The sequence below is a fragment of the Vombatus ursinus genome, unplaced genomic scaffold, assembly GCF_900497805.2.
Source record: "Vombatus ursinus unplaced genomic scaffold, bare-nosed wombat genome assembly UNPS02014779.1, whole genome shotgun sequence".
In the NCBI taxonomy this organism is placed as follows: Eukaryota; Metazoa; Chordata; class Mammalia; order Diprotodontia; family Vombatidae; genus Vombatus; species Vombatus ursinus.
In genome coordinates, this window is record NW_020954557.1 from 6488586 (window position 1) to 6514992 (window position 26407).

At 36.2% G+C, this 26407-nt stretch overlaps 1 protein-coding gene across 1 annotated transcript in view; it reads right to left on the minus strand.

The window, feature by feature from the left end:
• Positions 1-26407, minus strand: part of LOC114045873 (polypeptide N-acetylgalactosaminyltransferase 13) — an 816024-nt gene that overhangs the window by 26596 nt on the left and 763021 nt on the right. The window lies entirely within an intron of this gene.

Consider the following 26407-nt stretch of genomic DNA (forward strand, 5'->3'; position numbering starts at 1 on the left):
ATATGAAAATCATCATTAAAGCTGTGTCATTCTCATTAATTTTGATGTGTTTGCCTGTTTTTCACTGGCAGCTGGCATTCTCCAAGGCTCCCTGCTAGCTTGAGGATCACTGAGCTAACTGACCTTTCCAGTTTCACTCATTTATAAAATTCTATAATAATTTGCCTTTCTACTATCTGTCTGTCTGTCTGTCTCTCTCTCTCTCTCTCTATCTCTCTCTCTCTATCTGTCTATCCATATCTATCTCTCTATCTTCCTATCTATTCATCCACATAAACAATGTTGGGGGCAGTTACTGAGAATTTCTGCAAGGAATTATGTAACAGTAAAGGGGTAACACAGGCCAAGCACTAGGCCAATGATTGAAAATAAATATCAGTCAAACTAATATTGTACATCAAATTTCTCTGGTGAGGTTAGGAATCTCATTTGTTTTATGCTTAAATTAAAGAGCAAAGTGTGATTTTATCTATAACTTACTTAAATAATTAAATTAATTCAACAATTCAACCAACATTTACTATATACAAAACTGTAATTTATGTCAGAAATTGGAAAGAAAAAAAGAATAGTCTTTATCCTCAAGAAGCTTATATTCTAAATATGTACAAAATGCATACCTAGAATTTATAAATATATTTATTTCTTTTATTTCTTTTCTTTAAAGTACAGAATAAAGAAATAGTCTCATGTTTTGGTCTAGGTACTATGATTAGTCTAAATAGTTTTCTTCAGGGAATTTAGTTTTCCTGATTCTTAGTTTCTTCATTTATAGGTTGATGATAATATCATTCATATCTCCAAATGGAGATTCTGGGCTAAAAATGTAAAAGTTATAATAAAATAGTTTTGTAAAAGTCAAAGACAAATAAAATAATTATCATATATTTAAAATATAAGGCAGATACTAAAAATGGGATCCTACATTAATATTCACAAGTAATTGCTCCAAAATAGAGAACTATTAATTGAAGTGAACATTAGCAGTCTTAGAAAATTCAGCACAGAGAGATGTAAAGCAATCTGGCCCCATAGGACAATGAACATTTTTTAATTAAAATGAAAGGCTCATGATATTAAAATGGAATTGATTATAAATAGCAAAATATTGGGAAGCTACTAAGTCATATTCTGTGATTTTCACACTGGGAAAATAAAATGAAAAATATATTTACAAAACACCAAAAAGCTACAATCCAGTAATAGTGCTACACAAGCAAATTGATTTTCTAACCAATATTTTTTAAAAGACTATTGATGATGAAGTACTATCTCCCTGAATCCACATGAGAGACCTCTCTCATATACACAGGACTTACCTAAGTACATGAACTCATTAGGGGTAATCTACTAAGATCTTTCCCTGGTGTACTTTAGTAGTGCCAAGTAAAGACTGGCCCTGAATACTAATTAAGTAGTTCCCCAAATTACCCAATATTGGGGCAATTTTCTACACCCAAATATTTTAAAAGCATTACAGAATTTGTAATTTGTTGAGCAGTATGCATGCAGTATGCATACAAAATTGTGGCTCTGAGAAATTAATTTTATAAGCAAACCACATTTATAATGATGTGCCTTCTTATTACAAGTTTTTGGAGATCATATAGTTTAATTCACTCATTTTTAAGGTGCTAACACTGAGGCTGAAAGAGGCGCAAATTTGCATAAGGTCATACAAGCAGCAGAGGCAAAATTCAGTCCATGGTACTTTGATTCCAAACACAGTGGTCTATTCTACCATATTTGCTTCTCATCTCTTACTAGTTAACACTATCATTGTCACTGGATAAAGAGGTTCAGGACCAGCTTGTGCCAAGAATCAGGGTGCCTAAATATAACCACTGAATTAAATTATATTTTCATCCAACTTAATCACAGCTTTATGTCTAAACAACTGGATCAACAAGATAAGTTAATTAATTTAAGATGATTGAAAGTACTTTGATAACCCCCCACACACAGACAATTGTTTATCCATTTTTACAGTATTTTTAGTGACACTGATGAGGCTTTTATGTTAAAAATACAGCCATGTGTTGCAAATCAGAATTGTTCTAGATGAGATTATTCCCAATATCCCATCCTTAAAGAAGAATTCTGGAGAGGAATTGGGTATAGATAATGCCAGATGAAGTTCCAGATAGCTCCAAGAAGAGGAGATCATTCATACCCATTCCTCAGTTTTATGTCTCTTATCATCCTCACATCAAAAGTCAAACATAGTGCTAAAAATGTAGAAAAGAGGTAGTAAAATCATGGGTATGATAAAATTTCTCCCTACCATTGTTTTTTTCTGGTTCAAGGTAGAATATACCAAGTGTGATTGATTTTCCTTTCATATTAATTTCTTCTTCCCTCCTTCTTTTAGTTTCTGTCAATCAATTTTGCCTTGAAATACAAAGGGTAAAGGTTGGGGTAGTGTTAATGCAACTCCCATTGTTTCATAGTTGCATGGTCCATGGATTTTTCTGGTACAAAGGCCTTTTGAGGAAACACTAGCAGGATTCCTGAGAAATGCAACCTCCTAGTAAACTATTTCCTCAAATTCAGCCATACTGCCTCATGTACCTCCTTTGAGTCCTTTCTTTAGGTCTGGTCTAGGTCTATTGTTATGCATACCTGGTAAACATTTAAAATGTCAACAGTATAAGAAATAGCCCTCTTTGTAGCCAGTTCTTTAGCAAGCTTACTGAAAATATGGATTGGGAATCAGTTTTGTTTGATACTACTCATACTTTGTTTTCAAAATTATTGTAGAATTGAGAAACCAATGGGGACTTCCCGAGGGATAGACTCTGTGACCACTTGCAAGTCTTGATATGAATGGGGGGAAGGGGCATACCCGTCTACAGGATTTGGTGTCATGAACCATCACCAAGGATTGAGTGATGAGAACTCCTGTACCAGGAAGCTTGAAAGTTGTAGGAAGAAACTGTCCTGTTGTTGAACCTCCAAATAGATTTTGAGAAGCTGAAGGTAACAGTAAAGCACCACAATTAAATCTCTAAACAAATAGTACCTAAATCCTATTGTTAGATCTATTTGCCTGAGAAATAAAACCTGGAGCTGCTCCCAATACTTCAAAATAAGATGAACATATTTTGAATTTGAACAATTCAATATAAACAAATGCCTAGATTGTAATCATAACATAGTAATTGTGGGTCAGGCTTTTGGGAACATTGCTACCGGGTACTAAAAGTCTAAGTAATGCCTTTTTTTCCTGTTTGATGACCAAATAATGACCTTATACTCTGCCATGAGATATTTTTACCTGACATCCTTGTAAAGCAATGCAATTATTTCAATTTCATTCAACCCTTGAAGGGAAAAAAATCATTATTTTCTTTGTAATACTTTCCAGGTTTTTGCACTCATTTTCACCCCACTATCAGACTTCTTTATTTTACCAGGATAGGAACAATTAACTGAATTCTGTGATTGATACGGCTGTTGGTCCTTTCAGCTTCGTTTTCAGAGAATGCAGGCTCCCTCTACTGGCCACTGAATTCGGAATCACAACATCACAGAAATTCAGAGCTGTTGAAAGGGACTTTAGAAGTAAAATCCATACTGCACCTTAACAAGAATGCCAATTATAACACAAATGATTGGTAGTCATCCAACCTTATAGACCTGCAATGAGAAGCACCCACTACTTTTCAATACAGTCCACTCAGCTTTTATAAAGATGTATTAAGAATTCTCCCCTCTACTATCCCTTACATTAAGCCTGAATTTATCTCTTTAGAACACTCATTCCTTCTTATTCTGCCCTTTGGGGCCAAGCAGAAAAAAGTCTAAATATTTTATCACTGGGAAGCCTTCCAAATACCTGGAGAAAGTTATCATATTCTCCTTAAGCCTTTTCTTTTCAGGGCTAGCTGGCTTTAACTACTTAAATTGACTCTCATGAGGCAAGATATCCAGTCTTCTCATCATGTCTAAGATCTTCCAAAAAATGTGGTGCCCCAAATTTAATGCAATATTTTAGAACTACCTGATGATGGCATGGAAGTGCTTATGGTTTTTCCTCTTCATTACTTCCTTATTTTGTTCTTGTTTAAATAGGCAATACATCAGATCTATAGACTTGGGAGCATGGGGTGAGAGCAATTTGTCTGAAAATAATCTGGGGGTGTTAGAGTCTTGTTAGTTCAATTAGATAGCAGTGCCATAAAATAGCCAAAGTGGTAAGGCTAGGTCCCAACAATTAATCTGAATGATAAATCCTTTGAAGCAATGACATTATTTGAATTTGTATGCATATTTCCATTGGACTGGAACCAATGATGATATTTTACATAATTATAGCTTGGAATAGTGTGAATTCAAATACATTTGTCCATTCCAGGGGATTCATTATTTGCACTAATGGGAATGAGTTGCAATATCATTTCAGGATGCATGAAGGGAGGCACAACATCCAGGGCTAACGAGATAATGAGGTTAATTCTGGGGGCTGTGATCAGATATAGGGAGTGCTGGTTTTACTTGTGGGTGACACATTTTGAGAAGAACATTGAATACAAGTTAGAAAAGGACAGAAATTGTTTTATCTTTATCTTTGTGTCACTGTTGCCTAGCACAGTGCCTTGTACATAGTAGGCACTTAATATTTAATTGAATTGATAATTTGGAGCATATTAAGATCATGGTAGATCACTTGCAGAAGGAATTAGGAATGCTTACTATGGAGAAGAAAATATTTTGGGGATATACAACAGCTATTGTCAAGCATTGGAGGACCTATCATGTCAAAGAAAGATCAGAATTGTTTTGGATGGCTCTAGATAGCAGAACTTAGAGTGGTAAATGGAAGCTGAAAAGAGGCAGATTTGGGGCTGATGTAAGGGTGAAACATTTCCCAATATGTCCAGTGATTTAAAAATTACAATGTTTCCTTGTGAGGTAGTAGGTTCCTTCTCACTAGAGGTCTTCAAGCAGAAGCTGCGTAACTATTGTAGAAAAGGCTTATCATATCCTAATTGAATTATATGACTTCTGAGGTCCTTTGCAGCTCTGGGAATCTGGGATTTTGATGTGTCAGTAGTGCTATTGCTTCCATGGCCCTCACATGACACTTCTCTCTCTTTTTTAAATTGAATTTTATATTTTTTTTTAATTTCAAATTCTCTTCCTCTCTCCACTTAGACCCTCACCTATTGAGAAGGCAAGGATTACAATATCCATTATACATATGAAGTGAATAAAACCATATTTCCACATTAGTCATATTCTGAGAAAAAATGAAAAAGGAGAAAAATATGCTATAATCTGCACTCTGAGTCCATCAATTCTCTATCTGGAGGTGGATAACATTTTTGAGCATGAATCCTTTGGGGTTGTCTTGGATTATTATATTGATCAGAATTTCTAAGTCTTTCACCATTGATTATCTTTACAATATCACTGTACATTTTACTCCTGGTTCTTCTCACTGCACTTTGCATTAGTTCATACAAGTCTTCCCAAGTTTTTTTTTTTCTAAAACTGTCCCCTTGATCATTTCTTACAGAACAAGAGAATTCAATCTCATTCATATACCATAACTTATTCAGCCATTCTCCAATTAATAGACATCCCCAGAGTTTCCAATTCTTTGATACCACAAAAAAGCTTCTATTAATATTTTTACCACACTTTTATTTATTCCAAATAAGATGTTCCTTCCTCACCCTCATTCTAGATGAAGAAATCTTGAGGATGACAAAACATATAAATGTTCCATAGCTACAATTCAAAAAGTTTATTGGCTGATGCAATTTGCCTTGGGTGAAGAGCTGTAATATTTTTAAATCAGACTTTTGTTTTAAAAGTCATTTTCCTATTGAAAAGCCAAGATGGCAGAGTATAGACCAGGGCCCAGTAGAACGCTTCCAACATTCTCTCCCAAACAACTTTAAAACAATGACCTCAAATAAATTTTTAAACAGTACAGTCAACAAAAAGTCAAAAGGTCATATTTTTCCAGCCCAAGACAACTTATTAGATCTGCAGAAGAGGTCTGCAACACAAGTGTGAGTGTAGGCCTGTAGCATAACAGAAGTGCCAGTGGAAGGCCTTGAAGGCAGTTGTAACAGCAGCAGTAATTCAGGAGCTGTGAACCCAGTAACAATAAAGGTGTTGAGCAACTGGTCAGAGAGAAATTACAGGGGACTTTTTTGTTGACACTGAGTGAAATTGGTGCTGATTGGCAACTGTATCACTCATAAGTAGCTCTGGATCACAATTCAAGTATGGAGAGGTGCCTTGTGATCTGTCACCAGAGAGCAGAGACCCGAGTTATAGTTCCAGGGTCAAGAGGAAAGTTAATACTTTTTGGCTCCAAAAAAGCAGGGGACCTGGTCACAGTTTCAGGGCCAAGAGGAGCATTAATACTTGCAACTGCAAATGAGAATGGGCCCTTACAGTATAAAAACCAGAGCACAGATCAAGAGAACCGTGACCATACCTCTCCACAGCTCATACCATCTTGGAAGTACTGAAAACTTGCCAACCTCCAGAATTAACTCTGAAAACAGCAACACAAATAGCCTGAACCTTGTCATAGTGCCTCACCACATCCAGTCAATCAGAGACCAATTTTAACAAAAAAGTTCAATGTTAAGAAACAAACTGGGAAAATGAGCAAACAACAAAAATGTTTTTAAAAATCTACCATGGAGGCAGAGAAGACCAAGACATAAATTTAGAAGAAGAAAACAATGTGAAAACAGCTAGAAGCAAAAAAATCTCAAAAAAGGCTAATTGGATCCATTGCCAGAAAGAATTCCTGGAAGAGTTAAAGAAAGCAATAAAAGTGGTAGAAAAAAAATGGAAAAAGAAGTGAGAATGAGGCAAGAAAATTATTTTAAAAAAAGAATTAACAGTTTGGTAAAAAGACACAAAAAGATATTGAAGAAAATGTCACCTTAAAAATGAGAAATGATATAATGGCAAAAGAGGCACAAAAAGAACTGAAGAAAAGAACTCTATAAAAAATACAATTGTCCAAATGGGAAAAAAAAGTATGAAAATTCACTGAAGAAAATAATTCCTTAAAAATTAGAATTTGGCAAGTAGAAGCTAATGATTCCATGGGACTTTAAGAAACAATAAACAAAGTCAAAAGAATGAAAAAAATAAATAACATGAAATACATCATTGGAAAAATAACTGACAAAGAAAATATATTGAGAAGGGATAAATTAAGAATTATTGGACTATCTGAAAGCAATGATAAAAAAAAGCCTAGATATCATATTTCAATAACTTATAAATTAAAGTGACCTGATATTTTAGAGCCACAGGATAAAATGGAAATTGAGAAAATCCACTGCTCACTTTCTGATAGAGATTTTCAGGAAAGTTGTAACCAAATTGCAGAGTTCCCAGATCAAAGAGAAAATATTGCAAGCAACCAGAAAGAAACAAATCAAATATCAAGGAGAAAGAGTAAGGATCACACAAGATTTAACAGTTTTCATATCAAAGGAGAAGAGGACTTTGGGATATGATAGGCTAGAGGGCAAAGGAGCTAGGATTACAATCAAGAGTCACCTGCATAGCAAAACTAAGCATAACCCTTCAGGGGAAAAATGGATATTTAATAAAATAGACCATTTTCAAGCATTCCTAATGAAAAGAACAGAAATGAATAGAAAATTTGACATACAAACAGAAGACTCAAGAGTAGAATAAAAAGATATACATGAAAGAGCAATCATAAGGGACTCTATGTAGTTAAACTGTTTTCAGTTCTACATGGGAGGGTGAAACATGCAAATTCTAAGAACTTTATCATTATTAGGGCAGCTAAGAGTGTGCATAAGCAGAGAGATAGGTGTGAGTTGATTATATTAGGATAATCCTCCAAAAAAGAATGTAGGAGTGAGAAAAAGGGATGCGCTAAAAGAAAGGAAATGTAGAATTAGACACATTTCTCACATAAAAGAGGTTCACAAGGAAGAGCTTTATAGTGGAGAGGAAAATGCTTAAACCTCACTCTCTTCAGAATTGTGTGTGTGTGTGTGTGTGTGTGTGTGTGTGAGAGAGAGAGAGAGAGAGAGAGAGAGAGAGAGAGAGAGAGAGAGAGAGAGATCTTACCCAACAGGGCAATAGGAAAGAAAAGGGATAAGAGATATGAGAAGGGATGCTAAGAAAGAGTATGGATTGGGCAAGGCAGTGATCAGAAGCATGACAGACCTTTGAGGCAAGACAGGATAAAAATTGGAGAAAAGAATACAAATAAAAATGGGATGGAAGGAAATACATAGTGTTTATGCCTGTGGGTATCAATGGGATGAGCTAGAACACAGAATCTAGAATCACAGGACAGAAGATAGCAGAATGCACTGCAAACCAGAATGCAACAATGTGTTGTGTACAAGAGACACACTTGGAAAAGACACATACAGAATTGAAATGAAGGACTCGAGCAGCCTATTACACTTCAGCTGAAGTGAAGAGGGCAGAGGTGGCAGTCATGATCTCAGATGAATCAAAAGCAAAAAATATACCTAACTGAAAGAGATTCAGGAAAACCACATTTTGCTAAAAGTTACCATAGGTAATGATGTAACATAAAAACAAATTATATCAAATGTCTCTGATAAAGGCCTCACTTTTCAAATATATAGGGAACTAAGTCAAATTAATAAAAAAAAAAAGCGCCATTGCCCAAATAAGTGGTCAAAGGATATGAACATTCAGTTTTCAGAAGAAGAAATCAAAGATATCTATAATCATATTAAAGTGTTCTAAATTACTATTGATTAGAAAAAGGTAAATTAAAACAACTCCAAGGTACCACTTTACACCCATCAGAAATGACAAATACTGGAAGATCTGTTGGTGCAGTAATGAACTGGTCCAACCATTTTTGAGAACAATCTGGAACTATGCCCAAAGGGCTATAAAATGGTGCATAACCATTGATCTAGCACTACTAGTTCTGTAATCCAAAAAGATCAAAGAAAAAGGGGAAAAAAGAATTTGAAATTGAGGGGATGCTCATTAATTGGGGAATAGTAGAGCAAGTTGTGGTACATGATTGTGATGGAGTACTATTATGCAATAAGAAATAATGAGGGAAGTGGTTTCAGAAAAATCATGGCAAGACCTATATGGACTGATATAAAGTGAAGTGAGAAGAAATAGGAAATCATTGTTCACAGAGATAGCAATGTTGTAATGATGATCAACTGTGAAAGACTTGGCTACTCTGGTCAATAGAATGACTCAAGTCTATTCCAAAGGACCTGTGATGAAAAAATGCTATCCACCTCCAGAGAGAGAACTGATGAACTGAGTGCAAATTGAAGCATAATTTTCTTGCTTTCTTAATTTTTATTTTTGCTTTTTGGTTATATGGCTAAAATGGAAATATGTTTCTCACACTTTCACATGTATAATTAATATCATATTTGCCTTCTCAAATTAAAAAAAAAAGTTTTATAGGTACACTTGAGGATGGAGAACTACCAATTCAAAAGAATAGAAGGCCCTTCAGTAGGCTAGGTTTAGCTGCTCTGCTTCCTGTGTGCTAATATTAAGAGAAGCTGCCATATCATTGCACTTAGACAGTACAATAAAGCATCTTTACAACCCAGCTTCACCAGCCATTATAGATTCACTGACATGTTGTCCCTCAATGGTGAAAGGCTGCTAGGATTTACTCTCAATGCTTTTCATTTCTCCAGGCCATCATTATTTGGTGTAAAACTACTTTAACCTGCTGGAGTTGTTGCTGTCACTAATACTATGTTAGCAAATTGTTGATCCAAATGATGAGAATAGGAATCATTTCTCCTGGTGCAGGATGTGCAATTGTATTTTGATTTTGTTCCAATAATTTTCTCTGTAGTTCTTTCAGGGGACTAGAAAAGTGGAGGGGGAGAAGGTGTCTGAGCTGAATCCAAACTTTATTGGTGTTTCTCATTTTCTATTTGAGAACTTATAAACACTGATATTTGGCAAAAAAAAAAGCCATTTTTCAGTTTGGGTAGTTGCTAGAATTCTTCCTAAGTTTTTTTTAAGTTCCTTTTTACATAGCCATTGAATTCTATTAAATGTTTTATATCTTACTTTAATTGATGCTTTCAGCAACCATGCAATATAGGTACCTTAAGTAAGTTTACCCTAATTTTAATGATGTAGAAAGCTAAATCACAGATAGACTAAGTGACTTGTCTAAAGTAATTTATCTCATGGGTAGAGTTAAGACTTGAACCATATATTCTGAACCCAAGTACTATACTTTTTTATATTATACCACATTCTATTTAAGATACCATGCTGTACCTCACTGGTTTGCTCCTCTTGGTCAATGGAAGCAGTCCTGGCACTGTGCTGGATGTTTGGAGTAGTATCAGATTAAGCCAATGGGATTGTCTGGAAGATATCAGACTGAGAAGGATTCTGAAATAATTGTATTATAATGTTGCATAATAAAGTGCTAGATCTTGAGCTAAGAACACCAAGATTTAAATTCTACTTACCAGCTATGGAATGGCAGGCAAATAACTTAAAATCTTTTGGCCTCAGTTTCCTCATTTATAAAAGTAGATTCATCATACCTCTAGTACCTACTGCCCAGGGTTAGTGTGAGTCTCAAGTGAAATCATATACATGCACACACATTTATATAAGTATATACACTTGCAGACATGTGAATATGTATATATTGCTTTGCAAATTTTAAAGTGCTATAAAATATTCTTATTCCCTTTTTTAAAGGTTGTGGGGAGGGAATAATCATTTATGAAGCACCTAATATGAGCTAGGTACTGTCTATGCTGGTAATTTTACAAATATTATCTCATTTGATTCTCACAACAACCCTAAGAGGTAGGTGCTTTCATCATCTTCATTTTACTGTTGAGAAAACTGAGGCAGAATAGCCATTAAGCTACTTGCCCAGGCTCACATAGCTATTAATTGTCTTAGGTTAGATTTAACTCATATCTTCTTGACTCTACACCTAGAGCTTTATCCACTGCTTCACCTAGCTCCATTTAACTCTCCATTAAGCTAACATCAGAAGCATGTGGACTTTGCTATGATAGGAAAAGGCTATTAAAATTAAATGTTTCCTCTGAAAATGTAACACTTGGTACTTCCTTGATAAATTTGTTTCTCCCTGTCTTTCCTTTCCACATCCACCTCAACCCCAGTAGAAATCAGTGGTTAACATCATATGATAGTAACTGATCTTAAGTTTTAACAGCAACAATAATGACAACAAAAAGACATGTAGCTATCAAGTACTTGAAATTTGTCATGTGGAAGAAGGCTTAGAATTGGATTTTTAGTCCCAGAAGGAAAAACTAGAAGCAATGTGTAGAATCTGCGGAGATGCTGATTTAGGATTGTAAGAAATAGTAACCAAGAAATAGAGCTGTCCAAAAGGGAAATGGATTGACTTGAGGGATTCTAGGCTCCTTATCACTGCAGATCATCAATAAGTGAGGAACAACCACTTATTTGGTTGCTATAGTGCAGGGATTATTAATCTTTTCTGTGTCATGGATGCCACTGGCAGTCTTGTGAAGCTTGTGGACTCCTCACAATCGAGTTTTTAAATAAATAAAATAAAATTCATGGAAATACAAAGGAAACCAGTTACTTTGAAACCCAGTTATGAAAATACATTAAAAAATCCATTGAACTTAGTTTAAGAATCCCTACTATTGAAGGACAGTTGAGTTGAAAGGTTTCCAAGGTCCTTTCCATCTCTGAGATTCCACAAATATGAAGATCAAGCCTTTAGGAATATTAGAAAAAAAGTATTATTTGGAAGATCCAATCTGAAATCATCACCTTCTAATTTGAACTCCCCATAATCTAGTCCACAATATTTGTTATAAAATCCTCTTTATTCTTCAAAAGTTCTCTAAATGCACTCACTATGTTCATTATTACCATAATCCAAGATATCCATTTACTTGGATATAGCTTCTGAGCTTAAAGCACTTCTGAACAGTAACCTTCTTAATTAAGCCTTCACCAGGCCCTTCCTTTATTTGAATTCCTCTTGTACATTCTAAAGAGTATTACACAAACTTTACTACTGGAGAATACTCCATCACACATTATCTTAGAGTATTGGAGTATATTGTCCCTCAGATGTTTTATTTATTTATTTTTTAAAAGTTTTTAAATCAGTACTGTGTACCAGACACTATTTAAGTAAAAAGTTTATTGTAGTAGAAAAATAGATCTGAGAATCATCAGAAAAAAAGATGATAATTGAAGATATGGGAGATGATGAGATTGTCAGATGAAATAGTCTACAAGAAGGGGAGAGAAGGAAAGGGAAGGGAAAGGAAGAGAAAATAAGAGAAGAGACCCTTGAACACAGCCCTAGTACATAATAACCTGGAGAATATCCAGCAAAGGAGTCAGAGGAGAGGCCAGGAAGGTAGGAGGGGAACCAGGATAGAATATTGTCATGGAAACCTAGAGAGAAGAGAGTATCAAGGCAAAGAGAATGATTGAATGTGTCAAAACTATGTGAAGAAAGGTCAAGAAATATGAAGGCTAAAATAGGACAAATAATATTTGGTGATTAAGATATCATTTGTAACTTTGAAGAGAGTAGTTTTAGTTACATGATAAAGTTGGAAGCCAGACTATATAAGAGTTGAGAAGAAAATGGAAGGAAAGAGAGTGGAGGCACAACTTTTAGATTGCTTTCCCAGGAGTTTATCTATAAGTGGGAAAAGAAAAATGGGATGACAGCTAGTGGGAATGGACTAATCAAATAATGATTTAAAAAAGAATTTTGAGAATGAGAAAGATGTGGACATCTTTCTTGGCAGTAAGGAAGCAACCACTAAAAAGGAAAAAGGACCCACTTGTACAAAATATTTATAGCAGCTCTTTTGTGGTGTCAAAGAATTGGAATTTGAGGGGATGTCCATCAATTGGGGAATGGCTGAACAAATTGTGGTATGTGAATGTAATGGGATATTATTTTGCGATAAGAAGTGATGAGCAGGTGGATTTCAGAAAAACCTGGAAAGACTTACATGAACTGATGCTGAATCAAGTGAGCGGAACTGGAGAACACTGTACACAGGAAGAGCCATATTGTGCAATGACTAACTTTGATAGACTTAGCTCTTTGCAATACCATGATCCAAGACAACTCCAAAAGGCTCATGATGGCAAATGCTATCCACTTCCAGAGAAAGAGCTATGGAGTCTGAATGCAGATCCAAGCATAGCATTTTAACTTTTTCTGTTTTATTTTTTTTTCTTTCTCATGGTTTTCCCCTTTTGTTCAGATTCTTCCTTTACAAAATGACTAATGCAGAAATATTTTTTTAACATGATTGTCCATGTATAACCTATATCAGATTGCTTGCTGTGTTGGGGAGGTGGTAAGGGAGAAAGGGATTTAGAAAAATTTGCAATTCAAAGTCTTATAAAAATGAATGTTGAAACCTATGTTTACATGTAAATGGAAAAATGAAATGCTATTTACAAAAAAAGGATAGATTAAAATAAATGAGAGTGGGGATGATAGAGGGGGCAATCTGTTGAGGATGTCTGGATGGAATGGGCTCACTTAAGCATGTAGAAAAGTTTGATTTGGTAAAGAGAAGGACTGCTTCTTCATATGAGACAGTTATAAAAGAGGAGACAGTAGTAGAAGGCATTAGGCAATCACATCTTCTCTACTAGAGTATAATTACCTGAGAAGCATACTCATATTTCTTCCATATTCTTATAGTATCTGGTACATTCCTGGGCACACAGTAAATACTTGTGGAATTGAATTTAAAATAATTTTCTTTGAAATCTTTTAATCCAGTTTTGTGGTTCCTGCACAAGCACAAAACTTAATTTTGTAGTAGGTTCATTTTAATAGGGTGACAAAATTAAACTATTTGTACATTCATGCAAACCCTTGTTTGAATCTTGTGGTTCATCTTTTACTAGTGACAGAAGTAATGTATGTTCTTTAATTTTATTGTGTTTGTGGGTTTATTGTCTGTAAACCCAACCTAGACCTTGATGATCAAGTGGTCAATAATGAAAATAATGAAAGTAGATTGATAAGAATCTTCTAACCACCATCAGAAACATCAACTGAAATACAGCCAACTTTATAAGATAGAAACTGTGTCTGAACTACTTATTCAAAAATAGTAGTAAAAACTTGCAGTAAGGGATTGATTAGAAGTAAATAATGGTTTTTGAAAAATGAAAATTCATCTTAAGTTATTGACCCTCCTACATTCACCATTTTCTTTATTGCTCTCTAATTTTTTTTGGTCTTGAAGAGATTCCATACCTCCAAGGAGCTACTTCTAAAGGCCACAATTACTAATGCAGAAATATCAAAGGGAACCCACTTTGGAAACCTCACCCACAGCTATGCCAACCATAAGCCAATGCTTTCTTCTCTTCATAGTTACTCAAAAGATTATACTGAGGAAAAGAAACTCAATGAATTTCTCTAAAATCAGAAAGGCAGAAGATGACAGTATGTTAAAAATGTCCTCAGTGGGTTGCTGTTGTGGTTCTCAGTGATTGGTAAAATACATGGTGATACATATGCAGAGTCAATGATCCATATTGATCAGAAAGAATGACCATACAAGACCATGCAGACTCTGTTTTGCTGTTGCATGGTCTATTTTATCAGCTACAAATTGCTAGTAAAAACTTCTGAGCAATCCTCAAAGAAAATGATAACACTTTTATGTTTATGTAGAACTTTATGTTTTTCAAATTACCAAGAAGACCTGGACACCAAATCATATAACCTATTCAAGCCTCAGGCAATACCATAAAACTATAAATTGCAGAGAAGCTGTTAATCTGCACTGGAAGAGGAAGTTCCTTACTGGGAACTCAGTTTATGAAATCATATATCTGGTAAAAAATGCTCCAAGTAATTTTTAATTACTCATTTTATAATTTCTGCCAATTTCCCAACAGGTGACAAAAGAAACAACAGAAGAATAGTGAGGACACAATTGGATTTTGCCTTATGTACCTCCATTCTTCTAGATGTTATGTCAGTAATTATCCTCGACTTACTCTTCCTCACCCCCTCCCATATCTAATCAGTTGCTAAAATTTTGTCATTTCTTCCTCCATAAATATTTCTTCTCAACCAGTCTTTAACTTATCTCAGAATGATCACTTCTTGTTTAGAATACTTAAATGATCCCTTAACTGGTCTTCCTAACTGTGGTATTTCCCTATTTTAGTACAAACTTCATGATAAAGGCCTCTCATTCTAAATATATTTTAGTTATTCTATATATAATTATATATGTACTGCTTGTCTCCCACAGTAGAATGTAAACTCCTTGAGAGCAGGGATTATTTCATTCTTTGTATTTGTACCCAAGGGCCCAGCATTCTAATTTCCATATAATAGATTGTTTACAAATGTTTGTTGTTGATTGACAGTAAGATAAGATGCCTATAGGAAGTTGTATACACATTTAGTTAAAAAATCTATTAAGTAGCTAAAGTTTTAGCTTCTATCTCCTACTGGAAGAACCTCTGTGACCTTGGGCATTCACATCATCCTGTTTTGGTTTCAGACTTACATGAATATTCTCTTGTTTTTGTGCAAACCCTTTATGATTTGATATTTTATCAAATCAATACAGCCTCTGAAAGGACATGCCAATCATGTGTCCTAAAATTCTCTTATCATTCCCACTGACTTCCCTGTCCAAAATACTCCTTGTCTGCTAATAACTCACCTACATGTGTTGTCTTTCCTTTTTAGAATGTAAATTCCTTGAAGGCAAGGCTATGTTGCTTGGTCCTGTTTGTATACCCAACAGTTAGTATAGTGCCTGGCTCATAGTAAGCACTTCATAAAGGCTTCTTAGTCATACTCTGAATATTAGGGACTGGGGGAAAGAAAAAGATCAAAACAAAACTTTCCTTCCCCTCATGTAATTTACAGCTTACACAAGAGCATAAAATATTCACACAGATAATGAAATATCAAGAAATTCATCTTTATGAGAACTGATGCAAAGTGAAGTGAGCAGAAAAATAGGAGAACATTATATATAGTAACAGCAATATTATATGATGAGCTACTAAAAATGACAACTGTTTTCAGCAATACAAGAGTCCAAGATAATTCTGAAAGACTTGAAAAAATATAAAATTTTAAAACAAAAAAGAGAAATTCATAGAGGAAGAAGGCAGTGGAAAACATTGGCAAGAATATTGGACTTGGGATCAGGAAGTTCTGGATTCTAATCTCACCTCAGATGCTTACTAGCTATGTGATGTTGGACAAGTCACTTAAGCTCTTTGTGTCGCACCTTTATCATCCATAACATGAAGTTGGACACAATTGACTCCTAGGTCCCTTCCAGTTAAAAAGGCATTATTAACTTGGAGAATCTGAGCCTTCAAGAAAGATAAACATTTGAAAGTAAAGGATAAATCAGAATTTTTAAGTAAATCACATGTGCTAAGCACTGTGCTAGATTCTGAGAAGACAAAGAAGGAGAAAAAATAGTTCCTGCCCTCAAGGAACATACATTCTCCTGGAAAAGACAACATTAGTGCATTTAAGTATATACAAATATATAGATATATTTCATATGTACATATCAGTATCTACATTTGAAATAAAACATTATTCCACATTAATATTTTTAGGGCTGTCAGCCAAGAGGATCATGAAGGTCTCCATACAGGAGGTGGAGTTTGAGTTAAACTTTGAAGAAACTAGTGAGGCAGAGATAAGGGAGTAATGACTTCTATGCAAGGTGGGTAGGACTTGTGTAAATGCATGGAGACAGAAAATATAATTCTGAGTTAAGGAAACCATTAGCTTTATTGAAACTATGAGAGAGGATCATAATGATCAATACAACAAGTTCCTAAAGGACACAGGAGGGACACAAGTTGAGTGGTTACCTTTATAATGAAATGAGCTGCTTCATCCTCAGAGACAGAAGGAAAGGAAGAGAGTGCAGGAAAAGAGAAGACTAAGATGTGTGGGGTAGAGGAGATGAGAATGCTTATGTGAAATAGTGGAATTTCACTAGTGTGGAATAAATTATCTTTAGAAAAAAACAGGAAAAATCAGGACACAAAGCCATCTGCTAAGTGAAGGTGTAAGGGGGGCATGAGGAGAGAAGTAAAGATTTAGCACAACTGTTTAGAGTAAGTACCATGACATTGTCAACTGAGGAAGAACAAAAGCATTGCAATGTAGTATTAAGGGCTCAGGTTCAATTAGAAAACATGAATTTGTAGTCTCAAGTAGTCTAATTACATTACTTCATCCAGTGAATTTTAGTATGTGGAGTTCTAAACACAGAAAATGGTTGGTGTGGGTAACTCAATTGGCAGAGTATGAAAGTAAATAGAGAAATGAGAAAAGGATTCAAGCATGGAGAAGGTCTTGGAAAACTATTGGGTTAATAATGTGAACAAAGAAAAGTGAGGGTAGAGCAAGGGATGAATAGAATAGTACGGGACTGAGGATCTAGAATTCGCTTTGAGGATGAGATAAAAGTTTTGGAGAAATAAGGCAGAAGGAGAAATGAAAAGAAAGGAACTATGGCCAGTAATGGAAATTTTGGCACTCTAGATCATAGAGTTGTGATACAGTTTAGTCCAGGGGTGGGAAACCTGCAGCCTTGAGGCTACATGTGGCCTACTAGATTCTTAGGTGTGACTTTTTGACTGAGTCCAAGTTTTAAAGAATAAATCCTTTTATTAAGGGAATTTGTTCTGTGAAGTTTGGATTTAGTCAAAGGGCTGCATTTGAAGTCTTGGAAGGTCACACATGGCCTCAAGGGCACCCTACCCTTGGTCTAGCCAGACTGGGATTTCTCCTCCAGAGGGATGATGGGACAAAGACAGGAAGAAACAACTAGAATTATTGAAAAGTTTATTAATTATATCCTCTGACACCAAAGGAATTCTACATACCTCATGTTTACCCTTATTTGACTTACTCACAAGGAGTATATCTATAGGTAGCAGGGGTCTACTTACATTAGATTATATAATTGCTCAAGGTTCAGACTCTCTTTGGCAACCTCAATTTAAAATTGTATAAACCTTAACCTAGCTTCTCTTGGCCACTTAGAATTTTCCTGCAAAGATCTGGAGAAGGTTGTTTTGGTTTTTTTGTTTTTTTTTTCTTTTTTTGGCAGTTGGGGTTAAGTGACTTGCCCAGGGTCACACAACTAGTAAGTGTCAAATATTTGGTCTGAGGCCGGATTTGAACTCAGGTACTCCTGACTTCAGGGCCAGTGTTCTATCCACTGTGCCACCTAGCTGCCCCGAAGGTTGATTTTCTAAGACAATTACCTCTGTTGCTTTATCACTTAGGACCAGGACCAGTAATCAAGGTCCAGGTGGAGGAGAGGGACTCAGAGAATGCATACCTTAAATATTCTTTATTTGGCTATATTCATTTTTATAGTCTCAATAAACCACATGATTAGAACAAACTAAATATGAGACTGTGCCTTGAAATCCTGACCAAGAGTAATAGAAGATGGCACAATTATATATGGTGGCCATTCCTGTGAATGATTGAGTGTATTAAAGCTATAAATTATTGGGAAGACAAGAGGTTGATGAGCACAAAGGTCAAAGTGTTAAAAGAGGTTATCATCTTGTATACTGAAATCTCCAGCAAGATGGCAGAGTAGGAAGTAAGTCACTCTCACTCTCCGTCATTGACCTCTGAAAGCCCAGAAAATATCAACTCAGGATCTGAGCCAGCAAAAAGACAGGGCATAGCAATCTTGTAGCCCAGGAAGCTTAAGGGATTAAATGGAAAGGCCCCTCTCACTCTGGGAGAGGGGGAGCAGTACAGGGCTGGAGAAGTCCCAGCAAGCCAGCCACAAGCCTCATCAGCATACCAAAGGGAGATCCTGTGACTCGGGTTGGAGGAGCAGGCAAGTACCAGTACCAGGACCCCCTGAAAGCCTCAATACATGCAGGGGAACCAGTAGACACCAGCTTGGAAAACCACCACAGGCATTGGTATTCTCTAGCAGCAAAATCACCCGGTGCTTCAACACAACTCTGACAAAGTTCCAGGCTGACAGTCATCCACCAGCAACAAAAACATCCCTGTTCAAGGCTTAGGTGAGCAGGAGCCAAACATTCAAGTGCAAGGCCTAGGTGAGCAGGAAAAGAAGCTTGGGTAAGTGTCCCCTTTGCTCCAGCAGGAGAACTCAACATTTTTTTTAAGTCAGGAAATAGGCAAACACCACGAACAAAAGCAGAAATGGAAAATGACCACAGATTCTTATTTTGGGGAAAGGGAAGATTAAAACACATATTCAGAAGAGGAGAACATTGTCAATATACCCACATATGAAACCTAAATGGGGATATGAACTGGTCTCAAGCTTAAAAAGTCTTCTTGGAAGAGCTCAAGATGGATTTTAAAAGTCAAATAAGGTAGAATAAAAATTGGGAAAAGAAGTGAGAGGTATGCAAGAGAAGTCAATAGCTTGGAAAAGGAAGGACAAAAATTAACTGCAGAAAACATGTCCTGAAAAAGTAGAATTGACCAAATAGAAAAAGTGGAACAAAAACTCACTGGAGAGAAGAACTCCTTAAAAAGGAAAATGGGCCAAATGGAAAAGGAAGAACAAAATCTAATAGAAGAAAACTTGTTAAAAATTACAGTAGGGCAAGTGGAAGCTAATGACTCTATGAGAGAGAAAGAATCAGACAAACAGACAAAAGAATGAAAAAAATAGAAGAAAATGTAAAATACCTCATTGGTAAAACAACTGACCTGGAAAATAGATCTAGGAGAGACAATTTAAAAATTATTGGTCTGTCTGAAAACCATGATGAAAAAAAAAGAGCCTGGAGAACATCCTTCAGGAAATCATCAAAGAAAACTGCCCTGCAGTCCTAGAACCAAAGGGTAAATTAGTCATTGAAAAAATCCACAGATCACCTCCTGAAGGAGATCTTAAATTGAAAACACCAAGGAATATTGTAGCCAAATTTCAAAACAACCAGATCAAAGAGAAAATACTGTAAGCAGTCAGAAACAATTTAAATAGTATGGAACCAGTCAGGATTAGGCAGGACCTTGAAGCTTCTACATTAAAAGATCAGAGGATGTGGAATGCAATATTCCATCAGGCAAACAAGTTTGGATTATAACCAAGGATCAACTACCCAGCAAAACTGAGCATAATCTTTCAGGGGAGGAGATGGACATTCAATGAAATAGGGGACTTCCAGACTTTCCTGATGAAAAGACCAGAGCTCAATAGAAAATTTGACATTCAAATACAAGACTCAAGGGAAGCATAAAAAGGAAAAAAAAAAGAACAGTAGCCTGAGCAGCAGCAACAGCAACAGCAGCAGCAGCAAAAGTAGAAAAGTGAGAAAAAAAAGAAATCTCCAAAAATAAGAGCAGTGATAAAGGTAATTAGCAGTACAGAGGCATATATTAAACTCCTTAAAAAAAAGTAGGAAAGTGACTAGGAATGTGGCATAGTACAACAACAAGGATGAGCATAGAATGAACCCCAAAAGAAAAACAGTTGCGAAGTGATGGTTCTGGAAGTGGCAGAGTAGAATGAAAATCACATATTACTCCTTACCCTGACCCAATGTATTGGGTGGGGGGTGGGGCTGGGAGGAAATAAATAAAGCATCTCCTTCTCACTAACATGGATGGACAGAAATCAGCTGTCAAAAGGAGGCAGACATGTTTCCATTTGTATCTGAAGATGAGATGGTAGACTTCAAAGGACAAAGGAATAGGCCAGAGCTTGTAAATACATCAGGGCAGAACCTGGGCAGCTTCTTTCCCAAAGAAATGACCACAGGACCTGTGGGGGAAGGCCATGGTATAATATTAATAAGCTCTGATTTTCTTCAATAAGTATTTCCTGAATCACTATGTTATTACCCAATACTGGCCATGTTGAACCTTAAAAACTATTTTAATTGTTCTTGGAATTCCTGCGGCTCTCAGGAACCACATGACAGTCAACTTTTTGGAAAATATTAGATTAGTGTGAAATGAAATATAATAAACCCTTACAGATTTCTATATGTGCTCTTGCAAAAACACATTTCCCTTTCTTCTAAGTAAAACACACATACTATACTCCATTTAGAAAGTTAGACTGTGGACTAAGGGTAGAAAATATGTCTATGTGACAGATTTTCATTTGAGGACTAAGATGCTTTATTAGAAATTGGACTGGATGGCAGGCAATTGCCATGGAAACCAGGAGAAGCCTTTCTCCTTTAATGGAGATGTGTCATTTCTGTACATACCACATGTAGCTCCTCAGACTGTACTAGTTTAAGACCTTTTTATAACAGAATAAAGGAAATGAATTGAAAAGGGGTCTTTATTCTGTCCCTGCTTGTGGCAAAATTACACTTGAGAAGTGAATAGGCAGAATAAAAATCCCTTTTCTGCTTCATATATTCACAAAGTCTTTTTTTTTTAAATGACAAAGGTACATCCCCAAGTATTTTTGTGAAGTTGCCTTAGAAATAGTTTACAAAGAATCCTTGGATGACCTTTGCAGTTGGAAAGTTTCTTTTTGTACTTTCTTGTTCAGACTCTTCTGTCAACTTTTTGAAGCCTCTAGCTTGACCCTATGAAGTCAACAATTTCCCACTATACTTCAGCATATTCTCCTTTCTAGAAAGACTGGTCTCCAGACCTGTACCCTGCATGATTTATGCTCATAGCTCCGCATACCTCTGTATCTTTCTCCATGCTTTTCTTTCCTTCTTTACTAAACATTCTCTGACTACACTAGCCTTGATATTTGCCTTCTTTTGTATCTCTCATAGTATTGGTATAGTACTAATTACAAGACAGGTATGAATAAATGAATACCATGACTGATTTTAGTGTTTCATTCATTTCTGGTCATAAGTTATTTGTGTCACATTTTAAAAATTTGTTTTAAAACTTAATCCTAAAGTAGTCAATAGGTAAGTTTTATTTTTCGTCAGTTATTTACCATATCAGTGAGACAAATGTCTCCAAGGATTGTCTAGCCCACCTACTCTTAATTACCATTGAAAAATAAACCTGAAGATGGCAGAGGGAAAGCAGTGACTGTCTTGAGCTCTCTCCCAAAGCCCTCCAAATACCTAAAAAAATGGCTCTAAACAAATTCTAAAGCAGCAGAACCCACAAAAAGACAGAGTGAAACAAATTTCCAGCCCAATACAGCCTGGATGGTTGATCTGAAAGGTGTATCATACTGGGCTGGGAGAGGAGCACAGTGCTGCATGGGCACGCAGGCCACAGCAACCCTGGAGCAGGCCCCAGAGGACTGAATCACGGGCAGCTGTGGTGGTTTCCAGACTTCTCAATGCCTGAATGCCAAAGATAGCTTAGAAGGTCAGTGGGAAAAGTCTGTGACTGCAGTGAGAGAGGAGCTATGTCTCAGCGAGCATGGCCTGGGGCCGTGGCTTTTTCCTGAGCTTCTGGCCCACAGACTGAGGGGGAATCAAGTGGCTGATCAGAGAGGGATTGCAGGGATCTCTTTGCCAGTGCTGAGGCAGGGATCTCTTGCTTTGCCCAGGCTTGGATCTGGGTCACAGTTCTGAGGGGCGGTCCTGGGGTGAGAAGGAGTGCTGGAGCGGTGGAGCTTGTTGTGGTGGTGGAGAGAAAATGCCTCGCCCCTTATCATAGCACCTTAGAAGAACTGAAAATTTACAGGTCCTTAGAAGTACCTCTGAAAACAGCTGTACAAATCCCTGAAGCTTGAGACAGTATGCTCTTCACATTGGAAGCAGACTTTTACCTTAACAAAGAGCTTAAAACTCAAGTAATTGGCCAGGATCATGAGTAAGAACTGCAAAAAGAGTCAGACTATATTATTTTACTGTGGTGACAAAGAAGATCAAAACATATAATCAGAAGAAGACAACAAAGCCAAAGCTCCTACATCCAAAGCCTCCAAGAAAAATATTAATCAGTCCTAGGCCTTGGAAGAGCTCAAAAGGGATTTTGAGAAGCAAGGAAGAGAAGTAGAGGAAAAACTGGGAAGAGAAATGAGAGTGATGCAAGAAAATCATGAAAAGCAAGTCAACAGTGGAGACCCAAAAAAATACTGAAGAAAATAACACCTTAAAAAATAGCCTAAACCAAATGGCAAAAGAGGTCCAAAAAGCCAATGAGGAGAAGAATGTCTTAAAAAGCAAAATTGGCCAAATGGAAAAGGAAGTCCAAAAGATTACTGAAGAAAATACTTCCTTAAAAATTAGAATAAAGCAATTGGAAGCTAGTGATGTTATGAGAAATCAAAACACTGTAAAACAAATCCAAAAGAATGAAAAATTAGAAAACAATGTGAAATATATCATTGGAAAAACAACTGACCTGGAAAATAGATACAGGAGAGAGAATTTAAAAATTATTGGACTATCTGAAAGCCATGATCAAAAAAAGAGCCTAGACATCATCTTTCAAGAAATTATCAAGGAAAACTGCCCTGATATTTTGGCACCAGAGGGCAAAATAGAAATAGAAAGAATCCACTGATCTCCTCCTGAAAGAGATCCCCAAAGGAAAACTCCTAAGAATATTGTAGCCAAATTCCAGAGCTCCCAGGTCAAGGAGAAAATATTACAAGCAGCCAGAAAGAAACAATTCAAGTATTGTGGAAACACAATCAGGATAACACAAAATTTAGCCACTTCTACATTAAGGGACTGCAGGGCATGGGATATAATATTCCAGAGAGCAAAGGAGATAGGATTACAACCAAGAATCACCTACCCAGCAAAACTGAGTATAATCCTGCAGGGGAAAAAATGGTCATTCAGTGAAATAGAGGACTTTCAAGCATTCTTGATAAAAAGGCCAGGGTTGAATAGAAAATTGGATTTTTAAATACAAGACTCAAGTGGAACATGAAGAGGTAAACAGGAAAGCAAAAATCATAAGAGACTTATTAAGGTTGAACTGTTTACATTCCTGCATGGAAAGATGATATCTGTAACTCATGAGACCTTTGTCAGTATTAGGGTAGTTGGAGGGGAAACAATTATATGTACATCTATAAAGATATAGATAGATAGATAGAGGGCATAGGGTGAGTTGAAAATGAAGGAGTCATATCTGGAGAATAAAATTAAAGAGTGAGAGAGGAATATACTAGGAGAAGGAGAAAGGGAGAGGTAGAACGGGGTAAATTATCCCACAAAAAAAAAAAACAGAAAAGAAAAGGCTCCTACAGTGGAGGAGAAATGGGGGAAGGTGAGAGGGAATGAGTGAATCTTATTCTCATAGGATTTGACTTAAGGAGGGAATAACATACACACTCAATAGGGTGTGGAAATCTGTCTTATCCTACAGGAAAATAGGGGGGGAAGGGAACAAGGAGAATGATAGAGAGGAGGGCAGATTGGGAAAGGGAGTAATTGGAAACAAATACTTCTGAGGAGGGACAGGGTCAAAAGAAAGAATAGAATAAATGGGTGGATGGGAAAGGATTAAGGGATATAGAATTAGTTTTTCACAGCATGTCTACTAAGGAAGTGTTTTGCATAACTGCACATATATAACCTATATTTAGTTGCTTGCCTTATCAATGAGGGTGGGTGGGGAGGGAGGAAGGGAGAAAATTTGGGACCCAAAGTTTTAAAAACACATGTTTAAAAAAACATTTTCACATGAAATTGGGAAATAAGAAATACAGGAAATGGGGTACAGAAACCCATCCTGCCCTACAGGAAAATTTAAGGGGAAGGGGATAAGAGAAGGGGGGGAGAGATAGACGGGAAGGCAGACTAGGGGAAGGGGTATTTAGAATGCATGTCATCTTGGGGTGAGGGGAGGGGCGAGATGGGGTGAAAATTTGGAACTCAAAATCTTGTGGAAGTAAATGTTGAAAACAAAAAAATAAATAAAAATTACCATTGAAAAAAAAGAAAAATAAACCTACACCAAAGTTAAGGAGAATAACTTTAATTTTGATAAAAATACTAATACATAAATGTCTGATTAAAAATAAATATTATGTATGAATTAGTAAATCTTTTCTGAGGCATCATGTGTCAGTGGCTAAAGTGCTGACCTCAAAGCCACTAAGAACTGGGTTTAAGTTTTGCCTCTGACATATGCTGGCTGTGGAATCCTGGGCAAATCAGGTAACAGTGATCTGGGAAACTCTCTAAGACTATACATTGCACAGAAATCAGTGACCCACATTGGAATGGAGTTCCTCATCTGAGAGTTCCAAAACCAATGAAATCATAGGTCCAGCATCTTTCCCTATCCCTTTCTGAAAGAAACAGCTATTAATACATTTGTAATGCATAAAATAAGTCATTGCTCTAAAAGTTGCTCAAGATAAGACACAGGTACAAAACAAACTTCAAAACTTAAAGAACTTTAGACAATAATTTCCCTCTAAAATCATTTCATATAACCCTAAGTTCAAGATCTTTTATTCAATCTATTATTGGTGGGCCATGAAATGCCCTTTGGGCTTTGGGTTGCTCTTTTTTAAAAAAAATGAATGATTGAGAACATAGATTGCTTATAACACAGTGATAAAATGAGACAGTTGGAGTCAGGAAAATGTGGATTCAAATTTCACCTCTACTGTTGCCTCACTATGTGAACATGGACACTTGTCTTAAACTGAGCCAGTTTCCTAATTGGTAGAATGAGGATAATGATACATGAAGTCAATCAGTAAGTCAGAAAGCATTTATTAAGTGATAACTTTGTGCCAGGCAAATATAAGCCATAATAAAGTCAACTGAAGTCCTGAAGTAGCTTTCAGTCTAATGAGGGAATATAAAAGAGAGCAGAAAAAGCTGAGGAGGGGTTGATACCTATGCAGCAGCATGGGAAAAGGGGTACTGATGAGTTAAGAGACAGCAGCAGAGTCATGATATTGCAATACACAGAATGAAGAATGGCTGGTGTGGGACTTCTTTAAAATAGAGGTTCTAGTAAGAATAAACCAATGGAAAAAGAAAATAACAGTGGCAGAAGGAGAAAGTAGCAGAGCCAGCATGCCAAAAAAATGAAAGCATCTAAATCACAGTACTTTTGTAAGGATTAAATGCATCATATAGAGCATTAAATGAGTATATACTCACATTAAATGAGTATATATTCATATTAAATAAGTATACAGAATACATCATATATACCTATTTTGACATTGGTGCAGACCTGTACCTTTATTGGTATAAGGAATTGCCAATGTTGAAATGCCTTATATCGGTTAAAATCAACATTTTTTTTTCTGTAGCACATAGTCTTAAAGAACTGAGTGGGCCACAATCAAGTTAAACAATTTAACCAGGATCACACAGCCAACATGTATCAGAGGCATGACTTGAATCCAAGTCTTCCTCACGCTGAGGTTGTCTATCTATCTATCTATCTATCTATCTATCTATCTATCTATCTATCTATCTATCT